This window comes from Hirundo rustica, chromosome 2 (genome assembly GCF_015227805.2).
Source record: "Hirundo rustica isolate bHirRus1 chromosome 2, bHirRus1.pri.v3, whole genome shotgun sequence".
In the NCBI taxonomy this organism is placed as follows: Eukaryota; Metazoa; Chordata; class Aves; order Passeriformes; family Hirundinidae; genus Hirundo; species Hirundo rustica.
In genome coordinates, this window is record NC_053451.1 from 113,465,472 (window position 1) to 113,482,508 (window position 17,037).

The 17,037-nt window shown below is 42.8% G+C and overlaps 1 protein-coding gene across 2 annotated transcripts in view; it reads left to right on the forward strand.

Moving 5' to 3' along the window:
- Positions 1–7,799: 7,799 nt before the first annotated feature.
- LOC120748866 (V-set domain containing T-cell activation inhibitor 1-like) overlaps positions 7,800–17,037 on the forward strand; it is a 30,381-nt gene continuing 21,143 nt past the window's right edge. For both annotated transcript variants that reach the window (XM_040055753.1, XM_040055750.1), the window contains exons 1-2: positions 7,800–7,841; positions 10,260–10,379. The gene's annotated coding sequence lies outside the window, so the exon portion shown is untranslated. The remainder of the gene's footprint in view (positions 7,842–10,259; positions 10,380–17,037) is intronic.

Consider the following 17,037-nt stretch of genomic DNA (forward strand, 5'->3'; position numbering starts at 1 on the left):
TGTAATAGTCTAGGTGGGTTCCACTGGTAAATTGCCAATAAGGACAGGTACAGACTTTGAAGGATAGTGACAAGGTCCAACAGGTGCTTTTCTCTTGGCATTGAGCAAATCACAAAGCGAAAGACACAGAACTTTCTAGTTTGGTTCTTTATATGTTTAAGGTAAGCTGAAAGCCTTTTCCTTATACAGAAATGCCCACTCGGGGATGGGGGGTGCATTACAACATTGATTTTTAGCTAAAGTGAGGTCCAAGATCTGAAGAGTTGCTGGTATATACTTCACCCATCCCTGCCCAACTTGCTGTCCCTGTGGGTCACAGACACAGGGAAGGTGTTGCCTTAAGGGCCTTTGGACACTCACAGCACAGCAGGCATTGCTGAACTAAACAATTCCCCCACCATTAGACCAACTTCTGATAGGCCAGGGACTGCAGACAACTACTGCAGAATGGGCCCTTTAATTTCTGCTAACATTTACATTAACACATAACCCTACAGAGACAAAAAAACCTCTCTCTACAAAATACAGCAAGAGTGACTGATCTGCAGTTGTGTTCAGAAATGAAGTCACTAGGCTTGGCAAAACACACAGGATGGCACAGAGCACACTTGGTGAGGCATAAACCAAGTTGTAGGGTGTTTTTGCTCTTGGATTTCAGGGTATCCCTGTGTCATGGGTTAGTACAGTTTGATTTTTTAGTTATAGAAGAATGTAGAATAATTCTCCAGGTCAGGACCTGGGAATTGCTTTGGAGGAGACAGCGACTTAACAGAGAGTTAGTTGGAATACTGGCGTCTGTTCTGACCACTGAAATTGTTAGCTGCGACTTTGGGAAGTACCATATAAAACCCCTTGATTTCCTGTAGCTGGGTCCTTTTTCTTCTTGTCTTTGGCCAGGGAGAGACAGGTAACATCGAGCTGGGCCTGCTGCTCCCCCCTTTTGAGGGGAGCTGGCCTGAGGCCTGGCCGGATTCCATCGGCTCCCGGGTGAACGGGGGTGGGAGGGAGAGGTTGCTGTTTTGTAACAGCTACTTTCTTCACACTTCCCTGGAGCAGGGAGAGATCTCTGCTGGGCCCTGATCTCCGAGAGAGTAAGAAAGGACAGAGTGAACATAAAGAAGAAACAGCATGAAGTCAGTAGCAAGAGTGAAAAGACTATTAGGACAGAGGGTTGAAGAGTTGGTTGTTCTATTCTTATTTGAGCCATGGAAATGAACTCTATATTTAAGTCATTCCTTTAAATCATGGGGAAAATATGCATTTGGGGAGATGATTGTTTTAATTTATGTGTGGATTTGAGCAAAAGTGTTTGTGATGAACTAAGTAATATCCTTTCAGATGCTTGAACAGAGATAAAGATGAGAAGCCCCCTGCGCTAGTGAAGAAGTGAGAAGGTATCTCTGTACCTTGAGGTGAAGAACTCTTTGCCTTTGGAGTTATTCATCTTTAAAAGGTGACACCCCAGTGTGCAAAAGTCTAAGACCCATGACCCATAAGCAGCTTGGGAAACTGCTCCTGGGAGGGTCACAAAGGCAGGTTTCTCCGGGTGGTTGTTTTTTGTGACAGTTTAAAACCCACAAGAGAACTGTTCTTGTTTGTCAAGAACAAACTCTTGGTTGTCAGTGGGATCCATGACTCTAAAAGATACACTTCCCCTAATGAATTGATGAAAGACTATTGTCAGATAGTGAAACAGACCGAAAATTACAAGTTTTGTCTCTTCATGTTGTTTTGTAAAAAAGTGAACAGTTTGTAAGGGGAGGGAAGAGTGTTTTTGAAGTTTCATTCTGTTTTAGGTCCTTTTTCCAACTTTCTTTTTTTCTATTCTTTTAGTGTATGTTAATAAAACTATTTGTTTATTTTAAGGTTAAGCCTGCTTTGTTTTTCCCCTAGTCTCTCTCCCACAGAAAGAGTAAGTACCAAGACCAAAATTTAGTGAACGTGAAACCACTACACCCTGCCATGCCTAAGTAAAGAACCTCTCCTATAATTAGCCTTAGCCTGAGCAGTTGCATCACTGGAGGACTGCAGATGGCATTGCTGGGGCTGTACCTCTGCTCAGTGCCTGGCTTACACAATTCACAGGCCCAGAGAAGAATCCAGTTACATTCCCAAATGCTATCATAAGTGCAAATAAGCTGGCTGGAATGTTAAATACCTTTCAAGAGGTGGGTGTTCTCTACGAACAGGAACAGATGCCTGGAAGCAGTATTAGCAAGAGTCTGTTTCTAGGCAAAGCAGGTCCCTCCATAAATTCGTCCATTTTATGTCTTGTTTATGCCAGGAGGAAAGCAACCATACATGGAGTAAATTACACTTCCAGCACATCCCAGTTCTTGCTGTTATTTCCTAGGAAAATCCAGAAGCCTTGCGGCAAATACAGCTATCAACACCTTTACAGAAAAAGTACAAATCCTCCCTCCTGAGTGCCTGATATCCCGAGTCCTTAGGCAGCCACCCATTGCAGGGAGAATTGACTTCAGAGAGAAACAAAAACTTCATCATTGAAGGGATCAGACTGACAAAAGCAGTAGCAAAAAAATCAGCTTCACATTCATTCCTTTCTCACAATCAAGCTGAATTTTTGTTCCCATTCCTTACATGTTCAGGTCATTAGGCCTCAGTAACAGATACGTATTTCTTGCCAAGCCTCTCCTATTGCCAGGACTTAGCACATCTCTTGGACAGCAATGTTGCTGGCTGTCACCTCTTCCTTTGCAATTGAACATACTGCTTCAATTTTTACTACTATGGCTGCACCATGAAAGCTCTCCCACTGTTGCTCAAGTGGTTCAAAAGCCAGCATGAAAACTCATTATTTCTTCATATCTCTGCATCTTCATCCTGGGATAAGAGTCCTAACCACATAAGGTATTAGCTAAATACATGGGAACAAGGTAAACCAGCCACAACCAGGATCTTTGCACGGGTTAGAAAGCCACACTCTGCTGCCAAAAATGACAAATAAAGCTTCAGGTGCTCACCAGCTTCATGTAAACACCCTTTTTGTTTCCACCTGAACTGGGGAAGGATTAAGGTTTAGCAGTAGGAAGCAGAGAAGATGAGAATGGCAAGATAGAGCTACTGCTGGTCTGCTCTGCCTTACCCAAAAACCTTGCTGTCTTCTGCGCAGGATGACAAATGGAGTTTGCATTTTCTTTATGAGGACAGTTTGGTTAAGACTGTCTGTATTATTTTGTTCATCTGATAACAAATTAGGAGCAGGACAAAGAGAAAAACCCACATTTATTAGTAATACTAGTAAAATATACAAGTAATACCAATAAAATATTGGTACGATCATCAATATGTGATGAAAAACAGCAAAAAAAAAAAAAAAAAATCACTTTTTTGGAGTACTCTGCCAGCAGGCTTAGAAGACAGTCAGATAACAAACACAAGCAGAGGGGAAATATACAATTAGAAAAAGGAATATTGCAAAGTTACAACATGCAATCATAGTACCAAATAAAAATACACAAGTCCCTTGACCAGTCTATACCAGTACTTAGCTGAATGCAAGTTTATATCCCAGATACAGGAAATTAAAATATATAAACCATTTATTCTTCAATCAATTTAATTATGGGTGATGAAAACAGTCTGGCTCTGATGTTGGAAAACATCTGATTCACAGTGGTTGAATTAGCAGATGTGGGCAACTGTTTGATAACAAAGTGAGAGAGTTGAATTCTGTGGAAAATCAGGCTGTATTTTGCTTCAGTTGGAATCCTTTCAGCAAATATGCAGGATATAGCAAATGGAAGGGAGAAAGCACATTTATACACCCTAAAAGCAGCATGACAAAAGTACTGATCATGTGAACATCTCCAAACACTGAGGTGGAGGAGCTCCAGGGTCTGAAAACCAGCAGTCAGGCAGTGGCCTGTAGTCAGCTTAAGGATTTGTGTTGGCTTGGTAGCTTGTCTCAACAAAGTTTTGTTCTGTGCTTGTTTCATTGCAATGTGTAGGAAGCAAAAAACAAACAAACAAACAAACAAACCAAAACAACAACAACAAACACACCAAAACCACAAAACCCCAAAAAACACACACAAAACCCCAAAAAGCACACACAAAACCCCAACCAACCAACCAACCAACCAACCAACCAAGAGGCCTACATGGGATGAACACATGGATGAAGAAGGAGATCCTGGCAATACTCAGGCACAAAAGAAAATATGCAGAGGGTGGAGCAGGGGTGGGTAACATGAAAGGAACAGAGAGACTGTCTGAGCATGCAAAAAGCACGTTAAGGAAGCCAAAATCCATCTGGAATCTGATCAAATTCAAGGTTTTGATGGGATGCACCAATGAGTGCTGAGGGAGCTGGCAGATATCATTTCAAGGCCACTCTTGATAATCCTTGATGGATGATGACAATTGTGAGCAGTGCCAGAGAAGCAGAGAACAAACATCACCCCCGTCTTCAAGAAGAGAAAGAAAAAGGATCCATGTTGAACACAAGTCAGCATTGTATCCTTGTGGCAAAGAAGGGTAAAGGTGTCCTGAGCTGCACTGGGCAAAATATTGCCTGCAGGTTGAGAGAGGTGATCCCTTCCCTCTCCTCAGCACCAATGAGGCCACTTCTGGAGTTCTGGGCTCCCCATAAAATAAATGTATTAATCTAAAGAAGAGAGGGTGAAGGGCCACAAGGATGATGAAGAGGCTGGAATATGTCTTCTGTGAGGAAAGGCTGAGAGAGCTGGGGCTGTCCTGCCTGGGGCAGAGAAGGCTCAGGTGGGATTTCATCAGTGTACGGAAATAATTCCAGGGGGGGTGCAAAGAGTTCAGGGCCAGGCTCTCTTCAGTAGTGCCCAGTGGCAGGACCAGAAGAAATGGGCACACACAGGAGGCTCTGTCTGAAGATGAAGTAGGTGACCTGGCGTGAGCAGGGGAACAGAACCAGGTCGCTTCCAGAGGTTCCTTCCAAGCTCTACCACTTGGGACTCTGGAAAAGTTATGACTGGGCTTTGAAAATGTGTAGCCATAACAGCACTTTCTTTCAGGTTACTCAACCCATGCTAAGTTTAACAGGACGATGTTGAAAGAGCAGGAAGGGTGGGAAGAAAAGATATTTCTTTCAGTCTTCTCTTTCTGTCAAGATAAATAATTATAAGCCAGTATTGCACTGCTGCCAGGTCTTAATTTTCTTTCAAGTTTGATTATACTCAGCGTAGCACAGTGGAACTCTGAGCAACCACAGCACCTCACTTCTGTCACATGAGCCATTGATGAGTCTGGGAAAAAAATCATCCCCAACAAAAACCAACTCCAAACCAAACCTCAACCACACACTGGAAAGGTTTATCCTGGTGAGCAGCCACCACAGATGAGTATGACTCCTTTGTCATCACTTTGTCATCACTGAAAATCAAACTGAGTAAAAACTGTTCGGCCATGCCTGCCAGACTCACAGCCCTCATTCCAGACCACTAAATGACCTCAGGTGTCTGTGGCTCCTGGATTTTTGTACACTGAGAGGTTTTGAAAGAATGCATCAGTGATCCATATCTGCTACCTCTTCCTGCAAGATGGAAGGGCAGCAATAACATGGGAAAAGAATGGAAGACAGAGGTGGAACACAAGTAGTCTTTCCATCCTAGAGAATTTTTTTGTGGTGGTTTTTTTTTTTTTTTTTTTGCTAGGTGTTACTTAATCACTAAGCCATGGCTCTTGGAAAGCAAAACACAAGAAAAACTTGTATTTAAAGACAAGATTTTAAAGGGATGGAGTGGAAAAGGCTATTGAAATGAGTGGACACACAGGGGAGTTACTTCAGCTAATGGTTTACATTTAGGCTTGTTCAAAGCAGGTAAAGAAGGAATTAGCCTATCAATCATTAATGAAACACTGTCACATCCTTAAACTTTGTTATGGAGTGATTTTCTTTTATCTAGAGCAGAACACGGCGCCTCTGAGTCAGATTCCAGCAACTGAGTTAACTTGGACAGTACTTCTGTTGTGAGAGGAGCTCTCAGAGTAGGATTAGGATCTTCCAGAAGAGCAGCTCTCAGAAGAGCATGAGGGGGAAAAAACCACCAATGTGAACTTTTTCTGGACATAAGAGCAGACATAGATGGTTTTGGTATTTCATTCTACCCTTGGAAGCCTTCCACTTTCATGTTTCAGTGCTAGAGAGAAAGTAACTTCTACAAACTCAGAAGTTTTTCCTCTGCCCTGTCTTCCACCCATCTGAATATAAATTACACGGGACATTCAAAGCTTTCCAAAAGTAAAGTGCCTCAGGAAATACTCTAGATTATCATTGCCACAGGAGAGAATGAGTAACTCTATTACAGCCCTATTTGAGTGAGAAATTACCTATTGCTGAAATACTACCATGAAGCTGACTGATTTATCAAGTCTTACTTTAAAAACAATTAAGTAGCCACCTGTGGGTGGCTTTGTTTGTTTTCTAGTACAATGAAAGATGATTCTTTAGACTTTTTTTTCAATTAGTTAACTTCTAGGTTGATATCCAAAAACAAACAAACAAACAAAACCCCCCCAAAAAACCAACCAACCAACCAACCAAACCAAAAAACCCAAACAGGCTTATTCTAAAGTTTAAGTAATTTTTTTTGCGTGTTACATGTTCATATTTAAATTCATCCAACATGATTAAATAGCAAGCTCTCTACTTAATCCAAACAGAGGAGGAGCTGAGATGAATGAGAACAGTGGTTATATTACTGTAATTTATTTTTAAGAGTAATTATTATTTAATACTTTTTAAATAATAACTCAAATTAATGTGTATGCCTTTTATGGCATGTTCATATAATGCAAGGTCCAACACTAACAGTGCATTAAGAAATGTGTGTATTCATCTGTAAAGTAAACAAAGGGAGATGTCAGAAAGATTCAATTCAATGCAAGTGAGACTACCCAGAAATAAGTGCTGAACAGAATGTACCAAATATATTTTTCCACAATTGCTAAATTGAGTAATTATACAACTATGTGCAAAAAACCTCACCCTAGTGAAGAAATGCCCTTGGCAGCAAATGCCCATTGAAAGAAAAACATAAATTTCTTTATGAAATGCAACAGGCTATGCCAGCCACACAGCTGAGCCCACAGCTCAGTGAGATGCAAGAGCTCTCAAGGATAAAAAGAAAGGCTTCTGCCATGGCTGCTGAAAACATAAGAGTTAAATATTGCTCAGTACCTGCACATCAAAAGCAGAGAACCAGGGAAAAAGCAGTGCTTTACTGCAGAGCAGATAAATGAAATAGCTTTTTTTTGGCACTGTAGAGTTTGGAAAGACACGCTTACAAACTGCAAGGGGTAGCCTCCGTGCTCAGCTGTAGAGGAAGCCAAATACATGAACATCAGTCAAAACTAATTGTAAGCTAAGAGTCTTTTAATTATTTTCTTTTCTCAATAGAAAGAACTAAGCAAAGTCTTTAGTGCCTGCTTACGCTGAGAGACAGGGCCTGTCTCAGAAACACTGGCAAAATCCTTGCTCTGAACATTCTGAAACAGTACATCCGTGCAAAGAAATGTTTAATTATTGGACAAGAGGTAGGCGGTCCTGCTAGAAAGAACTGCAATACCTAAAGGCTGCATTATCATAAATAGCTAAATTCTGGGAAGAGCTCAAAGGTGGATGGTCCTAAGCTTTTTTTCTGTTGGTGAAGCAACATACATACATTGGCTGAATGCACTAAGTGGGAGCTGACAATAATTCCATTTATTCCTCAGCTTGGCTGAAGGCTGATTTCTGAGTCACAGCTCACATCCTGCCTTCTCCAGCACTTCCTCATTCACGAGAGAAGCTCCTTGCAGCAGCACAGTTGGATCTCAGCGGAGCACGGGGAGATTTCATAAAGGTAAGCAAGAGATCAGCTTTTCTGCTTTGAGCGAGAAAGTGCTAAAATCGCAGTACTGGGGCTATGGGTTTTGGCTGAGGTCTTTTACACTCGCTTCAGATGATGTAGCCGTGGGAGAAAAAAAATGAAAAAGAAACGGTGTGGATTTGCCTTAGGGTTTGGTTTGTTTTTTGTTTTTTGTTTTTTTTTTCCTTTGTCATAAGCGACAGTTTGTCAGGAAAAGGTGACAGCTTGAGAGGAAAAGCCACAGATTGAGGGGGTTCCCAGCTGTGTAAGTGCTCTCCCCTGTGCTGGCTCCCAGCTGGGTCATGCTTAGGCTGCAAAATGGAAAGTGACACCACTACTAAAACAAAAGGCATTTCCAACTGATTTTCCCACTGAGCACCGCTTTGCCTTTGTTTCTGAGCTTGTCTTTTTGCTTTTCCTAGGCCATTAAAGTGGCAGAAGGGACTGAACAGGGAGTCTCGGTTTAGTGAAATCCAGGAGATGAACACTAGGCTGAAAACAATCAAATCACACTTGCTGCCTCAAAGCGTTGCCTGAGCAAGAGCAAAGGTTCTTGCCTTTCTAGCACATTCAGCATCCTAGCCACACCAAAAAGGGAGCTCAGGGGGGCTTCTCAGGTTCTGAATGGTGGCTGTTCACAAACTGGCAGAGAGTAATGCGGTTGAAAAGGAAGGCAAGAGGTCCCAGGGTGCTGAGCAGCACACACACAGCCACAGGACCTGAGATCCAGGCTACATGCAGTGAAGAAGTCAAGTGTAAGAGTGGCAAGACAAGAAAGAGAGGGCAAACAGCTGCACAGGAGGGTTTTCCCAACCTGAGTCGCTGCGGTTTCTGTTACAAGTGGTGGCAGACTTTGGGAAAAAAAATAAATAATGAGAACCAACTTCTGTTGCACAAGTAGGCTTCAAACAACATTGGTGCCTTGGTTTTGACAGATTTATATTAGATTAATTAATAAAAAACAAACCACAAAAGCTACACAGCAAGAGATGTACATGCCAGTCCCTACAACAGGGCATTTAAGACAACTTTTCATCTTAAAACCTAATTTTCTTCTTGATTGTTTGTCACCTCCTTGAGAGGGGACTGTACCCACCAAATTAATGCAGGGACAGAGGAAGGTAGGAAAGAAACACCTGGGTAAAGTACAGAGCAATAGATAGCACAAAATCCAATTTCTCACACTTCCTCCCTGTGAACCTGGCCCAGACCCCTCAAAAACCTGCTCATGCCAGATAATTTTGCGCTTTTTGAAAGCTAAATAGAAGTGTTTCACCATTTGACTAAAAGTGAATCCTGAGGAAGAAGTGAAATGACACAGCTAGAGATTTCAGTTCTCATTAAATCATAAAGCTTGTCATTACTTGGACTTTAATCTTGGTAGTACAAGTGTGAGTAGTGCAAAGATAAACCAGCTCAGATTTTTCATTCTGGAGAAATTATCTATTTCTGGAAAGGGAGAGGATGTAGTAAGAAATTTTCATCTCCAAGGGCTCTTCTTGTAATACAGATCAGGTTATTAGAATATTTACCAAGATAAGCATTACAAAAAAAGTCTCTGATACACTTTCCCCAGTTGGGAAAGTCCTAAAAAAAGATTGCATGGGTGTATACTATATTCAGGGGACTGATCTTTTGGTAGAACTGTCACCAGTTCTGGACACTTTTTTTCTCCAGAGAAGCCACTCAATGTTTGGAGGTGTGTGAGAATGGGTGGGAGAAGAATATTTCATTCTATGAAAGAAAAAACATCTATATCCTTGGGGGAAAAAAAATATAAAGCAAATCAACACCACCACCACAGACACAGGTGCAGTCAGCTCTTCTTGGATTTTCCCACCCTCTCATGGTAAATAGAATCTACAGTTTTCTGCTAACATAAACCAGACACCTGTTGGAAGAGATCCAGAAGCAGTCCACAAAAATGGTCAGTGCTGCAACACCTTTCCTCTGAACACTGGCTGAGAGAGTTGAGGTTGTTCAGCCTGGAGAAGGCTCCAGGGAGATCTCAGAGGGGACTTCAGGGGTGGTAAGAAAGAGACTTTTTACCAGGGCCTGTAGTGACAGGACAAAGGACAACAATTTTAAACTGAAAAAGGGTAGATGTAGGTCACACATCAGGAAAAAAAATCTTTACTGTGAGAGTGGTGAGGCACTAAAATGGGTTGCCCAGAGAAGTTGTGGATGTCCCATCCTTGGAAGCATCCAGGCCAGGTTGGATGTGTCTCTGAGCAATCTGGTTGAGTAGAAGATGTCCTTGCCTCTGGCTGAGGGGGTTGGAACAAGATGATCTTTCAGGGACACTTCCAACTCATTCTATGCTTCGATGATGAGTACTTAAGAATCTTTTGAAAGAGTTTAGCTGGTTTGTCTTTCACACCCTTCTCACTTTCCTCCTCTGAACTGTTACAGCCTTCCCTCCCTCTCAGGACAAAGAGCCCATAGAGCAACTGCCTCCTCTGGAAGCTGAGCATCCCTAAACAGCCGCCAAAGTTGCCAGGACATGTCCATGACTGAGCTTTGGTTCAACAGGTGAGAGGAATAAGGGGAGGGAGAGGAAAACGTGTATAAACTGTCCTCAGAGCAATGAGGTACTTTTCTGCTGCAGTCCATTAAATATAAACACACACGCACTGAACGTGAGCATACTTCACTGAGCATATCTCATCGAACACTGACAACTTTCAGGGGCATTTGGGGGATGTATGCATTGTGAATGTACCTGCAGTCTTGTTTTTCAAAGCAGCCTGAGCCTCAGAGAGTTCCATCCATCAATTTCAGTTTGCATCTGCTCATGTCTTTTTCAAACAGCACCTCAACACCTTGAGGCAAATCCTAAGCCCAGAGCAAGGCGTGGTGCAGAGGTGCCTGTGCTAACAGGAGCTGGAGAAGTCCCAGTGTATGAATTCCATGTTGAAAGGGGTTATTAATTGCACCACTCCAACACCCAGAGTTTCACTCCCACCAGTGAGTGTTGTAATCCACCTTTTGCTCAGAGTAGCTGAAGAATACAACTTTATTACAGAATGGGAAGGATGGAGAAAACAGGCAAATTATTCATCTAGATAATCATGATTTGTTATAATCTATGGGGTTTTAATTTTTAAAATTATTTCTACAACTTAGTTTTGCATGTATTTTCCTCTCACACCACCTCATGCATATGTTACCATGGCATTTTCTATATTATTTTATTTCACTTACAATTTCCTAGCAAGGCTGCTGAAAAGAGCAGGCTAAATGAGATGAAGGAGACTGCTGTTTGCTTGATATTTTTGCCTCCAATCAGTTTTTGAATATAGTTAATTAGTTGTACAGTCCAAACACATTTCTCAGCTAAGTGCATTTAAGTGTAATCTCCAATTCTGGCTTCTCTTCTAAGATCTGAGAACCCCATGCTCTACATTGGCATGTGCTTAAATTCTGAACCAGAGTTTTTTGTAAAAGAAAAATTGCTTTCAGCTCCTTTACCAATAGTCTTGTCGGGCCAATGATTGCTGTCACCACAGAGAGAGATCAGAGCCAGAGCCAAACAGATCCTTGCCATTGTATCTCCAAGAAGGACTGATTTATTTTGACATCAGGAAAGGGATGAGCATACAGAACTCCATATACTGCCTCCCTGAGGCAGACCGACTTAAACTTGGCTGGTTTTCTTACCCAAATGCAGCTTATTACCCAGAGGATGAGATTTTCTTTAAATAACAATAGCAATGATGGAGAGAAAAAAAAAAAAATAGATGCCCAGAAGCATTTGAGAACCCCACAAGGTGAGAAGAAATGGAGACAGGAGTGTCACCGCTTTTCCAGCTCTGCCACAGATCCAGCAAGGGCCATGCCATGGTTAATTCACTCCCATACACTCATCACCTCATGGCAATGCTTCTGAAGACTCAGGCTGCAGGCTAAGCTCTCCTGGAAGCTGGCAGGACTATAGGTAGCACTGTGCTTATACTTCTCAGAGGTCTTTGAATAGAATCACAGAATCACCAGGTTGGATGAGACCTTCAAGGTCATTGAGCCCAACCCAGCCCTAACACCTCAACTAAACCATGGTAGCATGATCCTGTATGAATCTAAAGGCCCACAGTGATAAGGTGTATAAAGTAGAATCTAGCAGAGCTTCTACTGTCTCCTATAACAAAATCAATATTCTTTCACAGAACGATTTCTTTGTTTAAGATGAGGAAGGATTTTTTCTTGACAAGAAAGTTTGCAACAATACGTGAGGATGGGACTCCCTGGCGTTCCCATGTTTTGTTGTATCTCTTGTACTTGTTAAATCCTCTGCTGGGAAAGGGAGCAGGGGCATGAAATTAAAAGCTTTAGGGCTAAAAGGTTTAGCTGGAAAGGTCCACTCTACAAGATAGCTATGAGAGATATACATAGAGAGAGATCAGCATAGAGAGTCAGGGGTCAGAATTTCATTTCAGCCCTAAGACTCATCTAAGTCCCTGTGCTGTGACATATTTTAGTACATCCTCCCCCATTTCTTCACTCACCACAGAGGAATGAAGCAGAAAAGTGTGTGTTGATTTGTACTAGAGTGTTGTCATCCATCCAATAAGTGTACCCTGGGGAAGCCTAATTCCATAAACATTGCTTGGGCCCACACTTGGGATCTATTAATGCCAAGGAAAGCAGCAGTGCCTTGCTGAGCACAAATTCCTTTTATAACACCAGGATAGAGCTGCATGAGAACCTGGATGAAATCTTCAGAGTCTCAACCCAAAAAGCAAAATGCCTAATTAAAGAGCCAGCAGGGCTGCACGGTAGCTCTGTCTAGGGGATCTTTGAATTTCCTCATGGGAAACTTCTGTCCTCAGAGATACTCCTCCACACACTTAATTTCACCTTCTGAGAACCTCGCTGTGGCTACAATTTTCACAGTGGTCAAGGAACAAAGCCATTTTATTGCAGGTGTTTTCCAAATAGTGCTTTCACTGAAGCTGAACAACTCAGTTTGGATGCAGAGTGACCTGCATGAGTTGATCTGAGTCAGGGAAAGAGCTGCCTCAGCCCAGCTACAGAGGTGTCCCACTCCTCAGGAGGGAGAGAAGGATCTAACTTAGGATATCCTTGGTTAAAATACACTTCTATTAGCTTGGTTCCTGTTTTCTCTTACTCTTCCGTGTTGAGCGATGCATGAACAAGTTCCCACAGAGAATAATCCTCATGTCAAGGGTTATCTCCAGCGGGTGTAAATGGAAACTTCAACTCCAATGCACCTTGCATTTGAAGGCCATAATGCAGGGATTTGGGGATGAAGCAGAGCTCAGGGAGGTAACACAAATTGTGGCAAAACCACCACTGCTTCCCACCAGCAAAGTGTGGATCAGAGACAGCCCATGTCTTGCTCTGGTTAGCCCAGGACAGGTATTTCATCTTGGGTGGCTCCAGAACGGGGGCTGCAAGGCCCAGACATCTTGCCATCCCTGAACAACTGCATAGAAATAGGATTGTTTCAATTTCTGAAAACTGTGTTCTGTTTTGGAGCTGCTCTGAGGTGTTCACTGTCCTTGGCTGCCAATTCAATCTCTCAAATGATGGTTTGCATCTTGAGTGATTATAAAAGACCAACATGCCACACTCTTAGTTCAGTCCTCTAAATAAACAGTCCCAGAAGCACCGAGGTCAGCTTTGAGTTCCTCACAATCTGGGGCATTGAAGGACACAAGGTTAACAAGGCTCTTCAAATCCCATGTGGTAGCAGGACAGGAATGTAAGGGCTTCGAACTACGAATATGAGATCAGCATGTCAACATCTAGAGAAGATTTCCGTGAGTGCTCTGAGGAGATGCTTCAAAACTAGGTCATGTAAACTTCACATACTTTGAGTGCTTCCTACAAATAATTCCTCCCTTGGGTTGAACCCAGAAACTACTACTTTAACAGCTGTCAGTTAAAGCACAGGGCAAAAATCACACCAAATAACTACTAGTTAACTTTCCACAAACGTGTCAGCAAGGCGAGAGGGGAAAAAAAACCAAACCTTTTCCACAACATATTTTCACAAATGGACATTTGTGTCTGCAGAAAGGGCAGCTGTAATGTTTAATGCCTTTCCACAGTGCTCTAAAGATCCAAACACAATACTTTGTTTGCCTGCATTATCATGAGGCCTCAAGATGTTTGGCAGCCGCCTGTAAATTACGCACAATGCCGTGCCTAATCAATTAGCACTTGGTACTTTCCCGTCTGAGGACACCACATCCCTTTTCCTTGGAGAGCTAGGGATGCAGTAGGCTGCGCAGAAGTTCCACCCAACCCTCCTCCCCACTGCCGCAGAGGAGGTTACGAGATGCAGTTTGGGTAAGAAGTTTGTGATTGTCACATTCCCATCAAGGATCAATCAGCTCAAGTTCCCATTGAATGCATCAGCTCTTTTTACCAATAAACAAAGACAGTTTGGAGAAGGAAACCTGCCTTGCCAAATCAAAGTGTATGTGCAGTTTTCACTCCAAGTTTAGTAATTTTTGGAGGCCCAAGTTTGGCCATCTCTTGCCACAAATACTCAGAACTCCAGCTTTGGGCACATTGAAAAGATGGGTTTTCATGAAGGGCTGGTGGCAAGAGAGGCTGTGAATTCAGACAGTCCAGCTGTGGGAACAGGGCTGGCTCAGGGAAAACATCTCTTCCCAGACATTGGAAGATCCACTCAGTCGCTACATACGCTGTCTAGAGTAAAAGTAGCACATTGCAATGACAAAAATCCTCCTGGACACGGCTTTGTTAGACATCTCCCTGGAAGTGTCTACTTCTCTGGAATCTGATGGCAAAGCAGAAAAATCAGTTGTTTACTTTAGCAGCAGCAGTTGTGCATTGAATAATATTGTGTTTTAGGAGAGTTTGACTGTAGCGGAAACACAGTGAAAAGTACTTTGAGGCACAAAAGGACATCCCTTCCATCCAAACACTACAGCATAACATGAGATGCCAAAAGAGCCCAGCCAGATATGGTCCTGCCTCTACCCTGCACATGGATAAATAATAATGTATTTGGCCTATGACGTTAAACATTTTGTGCAAGGACAGAATAAAGCAAGGTAGCCTTTTCTAAGAAAAGTGCAGCATGCATTCGTAACTAGAGAAACCCAGAGATAAATGATGACCTGTCATATATAGAAACACAGTTCCTCAGCTGATAGTTTACATATCTTGCTCTCAGACAGGGCTGTTCACTAGTGTTTACAGTTCTCAATGTGTGTGATATGAGAGAAAGCTCAGATCCTGTCTCTGATTTAGGTCTATTTGCACCTTAACAGATCACTGAAGCAGAGACTATCAGAGGAGCTTGAGAGTAACCAGTTTAAAAAGTTACCACAGCTTGGATGCTCAATATCTATGACTCTAGGAAATGTGAACAGGGAAACATTTGAGAAGGCTGGCCCTGGCACTACATAGCCATAACCATCTGCTCAGTTATGGGTGGCCTCATAAATGACACTAGTCCTCTGATAGCTCAGGAGAAGATATCCAAGGACTCAGAGTTCTTAGGTGATATTAGAGATTTCCACTCACACACCCCCTTGATTTTTGACATGGCTGGAACCAGTGCGTCTTCCTGCCTTTTACACTCCAAGGCACATCATGCACGCAACCAGCAAGTAGCTGCCATACAATACATACTTAACAGTGTTTCCAAAATCCCTGGCACAGACAATCTCTGTAGTGCTCCAACCTGCTTTCTCCTGGATTTCCAAACAGTTGTTATCTAGGTAATGATGCAAAACCTCTTCACTTGTGCACAACTCCAGCCAAGAGCTCAGACGGTGCCAAAGCAGATGTGCCACAGGCACTTGCTACTACTGTGCAGAGGAGCCTTGTGTCTGTGGCACTGCAGAGACCAAAACAGCTCCTGCAGCTACCCAGAGATGCCAGATCACAACAGTGGAGCTGCAGCCTGTTCCTGCCCTTGCAGAAGTAGGTACTGCATCATCCTAGGGAAAAAAAATATCTAGTGTGAGATGGCATCAGAAGACATTTCACAGGGTGTTAATCAATGGAAAAGAAAGAGCACGAGTTCAAGGGAAGTAAGAATGAGTGTTGGGAGCAGGGAGATGTCAGCCAGAGCACTGTCAAGACCTCTCAACAGCACCAGTGAAGGTAAATGTTGCTGTTTTGGAAAGGAAAGGGCTCAGTCATTTGGAGGAAGGCAAGTTCTAAAGGCTTGACTGTGGGTCAGTGCAATGCTCTGCTGAATTGTCAAGCCTTATCTGATCTGTGAATTTCACACCCTCAGCTTCCACTTCAGGGAAAATAGGTTGCAAAACTAAGTTCACCTAAAACTTTCACAGGGGGATTTCCTACATTGAAAGTGTAGAACCACAAAGAGGTCGGGCTGATCTTTCGCAGTATGAAACCTTGCGGTTCTGCGCAAACTGCTGCTCTTTCTTTTCAAGTCATTGCTTACCAACATGCTCCAAACAGCACAAGCATCCAAAAGAAATACTGTTTGGCATCTCTGACACAGAGAAAGATCTAGTTTGGTGCACTCTAGACTACAAAAAAGACAAGAGAGCAGCGACCCATGCGCTGCTCCCCTGCTGTAGATGCAGCTGCCTGTACAGCCGGCAAGTTTCCTTCATAAAAGAAACTCACACAGTTGATCAAGTGACTCATTGCTGAGGTACTTTTGTTGGACCCAGGGCCATACGCAAAGGACCTCCAGCACAGCCCACAGGATGACCCTATTGTCCCTCAGGATGACCCTGTCATCCACTACCAAGTGACCGCCGGATGCTATTGCAACACAAGACATCTGGGCAGAATTTATTGGCCTGATACCATCTGGCTGCTTTCAGCTATTCATTCTCCAGCCTACTTTAGAGCTGTGTCCCACTTTCAGATGAAACATATTGTGCTCTCTGGTATTGAACACACACTCACTGGTGAAAGGGTTATGTGGCGACAACCAAAATAAGCATCCTCTGAAGTGATGAGACAGTTCATTACCAGAGCTCCCTTCTCACTGAACCATTTCACCACAGAAGAGCAAACAAAAGACTATTAAAAAAGTCAGTAACTTTTAGGACGTATATCCCCTCCTAGTTCTTGGAAGCTGTAATAAATTTACGTGTTGGGTTGTCATCTTTAGTTATTAAGTTCAAGGACTGGCTTAACTTTTCCCATGATATCACAACTCAAAGATCAGAACCAGCCAATTGCACAAAGATGCAATTAACAGTTC